Source organism: Abrus precatorius, unplaced genomic scaffold, assembly GCF_003935025.1.
Source record: "Abrus precatorius isolate BTA unplaced genomic scaffold, Abrus_2018 Scaffold4, whole genome shotgun sequence".
NCBI lineage: Eukaryota > Viridiplantae > Streptophyta > Magnoliopsida > Fabales > Fabaceae > Abrus > Abrus precatorius.
In genome coordinates, this window is record NW_020874384.1 from 4,809,274 (window position 1) to 4,812,070 (window position 2,797).

Here is a 2,797-nt window from a genome sequence, read left to right on the forward strand (position 1 = left end):
GTTCTCTCAGAATTCTCAGCAACTCTTCCTCTTCTTCCTCCTTGAGTTCATTGCTAATGATGACTGAATTTTCATGATTCTGATCCAAAAAAGCATATCTCAAGTGAAAAGGCAACTGCTTGAGTTATAACTTCTGAATTTGCTCTTCTTTAATTTCTTTTTTCAGCTCTTCTTTGACTGAGTTTTCTGCAGGGGTTAGAATTGGTAGAGCTTCCAATTGTTGCTCAATTTCCATAATATGTTCTTCTCTATGAATCACAGATTTGATACTCCCTGCAACTATGGTTTCTCTCAACACAGAATTTTCATCAATAGGATAATGTGTAATAAGAGAATTCAATATGTCTACTCTCATGCATGTATTATCTTCAACTGGATATTTCAATGCTTCAAAAACATTAAACACTACCTTTTCATCTTGAACTCTAAGCATGAGCTCTCCTTTTTGCACATCAATAAGAGCTCTTCCTATTGCAAGAAATTGTCTACCTAGGATCAAGGGTATATTTGCATCCACCTCCATGTCCAGAATGACAAAATCTGCAGGAAAAATGAATTTATCAACTTAAACCAATAAATCTTCTACAAGTCCATAAGGATAAGTATAGGATCTATCAGCTAGCTGTAGTGTGATATTGGTGGGTTTCACTTCTTCTATTCCTAATTTCTTCATGATAGCTAATGGCATTAGGTTAATGCTGGCTCCCAAATCACACAATGCTCTTCCCACAGTACAATGTCCTATCTCACAAGGTATGCTAAAGGATCCTGGATCTTTGAGTTTTTGAGGAAGCTTCCATTTTAGAATGGCACTGCATTCCTCTATCAATGGCAATGTCTTATCATGCTCTAGCTTCCTTTTTCTGGAGAGTAGTTCCTTCACAAAACTTTGCATAGGCTGGCATCTACTCCAAAGCTTCTGCAAAAGGAATGTTAATTTGTAATTTCTTAAACACATTTAGAAATCTCTCAAATTGTTCCTCTTGTTTTGGATTTTGTACTCTTTGAGATTAAGGTAGTCTCTTGTGCTTTTCTGGATCTATTGGCTTGTAAGCTTTTTCAAAAAGTTGCTTCTTGGTCTTCCTCTCAGAATTTATAGGAATTTCTACCTTTTCTTTTGAATGCTCTCTCTTCAATAACTTAAAATTTTCTTGTTGTAAATCTTGTTATATTCTTCTCTTTTCTGCTGCATCACTTGTTTTTTTCTCTATAGGTTTGGGACTTGCAACTACAACTCCACTCCTTGTAGTTATGGCTTGACATTGCTTTTTTGGGTTTATTACTGTGTTGCTTGAAAATCTTCATCTCTGTTGGACAGTTGTTCAGCTAGTTGTCCAATTTATGTTTCTAACTTCTTCATAGAAGCTTCTTGGTTCTTGAAGTTTTTTTGAGTTACTTTCATGAATTGCAACATGGTTTCCTCCATCTTAGTCAACCTTTCAGTCATAGGCTTGGCAAACTCTTGATTTCATTGAGGTTGAGTGGTTGGATTCCTTTGGAAATAAGGTTGTTGTGTTATTGGACCTGCATTCGAAAAAGGCAAATTAGAGTTAGAATTCTTGGCAACAGAATATTGATTATTCCAATTGGAATATTACTGATTTCTATTATTCGAATATTGAAATCCAGGTGGGAATGAAGGTTGTTATCTTTGAAAATTTCCCATGTAATTCACTTGTTCTTGTGATTCACTTGTAGATGCATCACATGCACCATTGACATGATTTCCTCCACAAAAATCACAGCTTAGTTGATTTATTCTCACACTTCCAGATTGTACATTGCTGAACTATTGAGTCAAGGCAGCTATTTGTTCTGAAAATATCTAGTTTTGCAGTTAATTCTGTGCAAGAAAAGTTTCTAAAATCTTGGCTTCATATCCAATACTTCTCCCTGCATTTCTTGAGTTTGAGTTCTGGTACATTGATGATGCCATCATCTCAATGATTCTCTGAGCTTCTTCTAAATATTTCATGTTTAAAGAGCCTCCTGCAGCAGCATCCACCATGGTTCTTGTTATTGTATTCATTCCATTGTAAAAAGTCTCCAATTGCATCCAATCTAGAATACAGTGATGTGGACACCTTCTCAGTAGTTCCTTATACCTTTCACAGACTTCATATAATGATTCTCCTTCTTGCTGGATGAAAGATGTAATTTCTCCTCTCAATTTGGCAATTGGAAGGAGGGAAGTACTTGGTTAAGAATTTGTTCACAAGCTCTTTGTAATACTTTCTTGTGGTTGTGCTTGTAACCAGCATTTAGCCCTATCTCTCAGAGAAAATGGAAACAACCTCAGTCTTATGGCATCTTCACTCACTCCATTCATTCTTATGGTATCACATAACTGCAAAAAATTTGAAATATACAGATTAGGATCATCAGAAATTCTACCAGAGAATTGGTCTTGTTACACTAAATGTAGCAAGGCTGGTTTAATTTCAAAGTGATTATCTTGAATAGTTGGTCTAACTATTGAAGAATTATAGCCCTGCATGTTTGGAATTGCATAGTCTCCTAGTGTTCTCATCCTAGGTTGTTCTGCCATTTCAATTTCTGGAGTTGGTTGCCTTAGAGGTGGAGGTGTTCCTTTTAAAATAGGATTATTCTGAATTTCTGGAGAATGGATAACTTCTAATTCACTATCACTTCCTAAGAAATTTTCTGCTCTAACCTCTCTTCTTAATCTTCTTAAGGTTATATCTATGTCAGGACTAAAGACCAGAGTTGATTTATTTTTGTTCTTGCTACGCATATACAATCAAAAATACAAATATAACAGAAGAAAACAGAAAAT

The 2,797-nt window shown here is 35.4% G+C and overlaps 1 non-coding gene across 1 annotated transcript; it reads left to right on the forward strand.

Annotated features, from left to right (window-relative positions):
• Nucleotides 1-2,066: 2,066 nt before the first annotated feature.
• On the forward strand, nt 2,067-2,173 carry LOC113866411. Its single transcript, XR_003505050.1, has one exon. It is a non-coding gene; the product is annotated as a small nucleolar RNA R71 (small nucleolar RNA).
• The last annotated feature ends 624 nt before the right edge of the window (nt 2,174-2,797 follow it).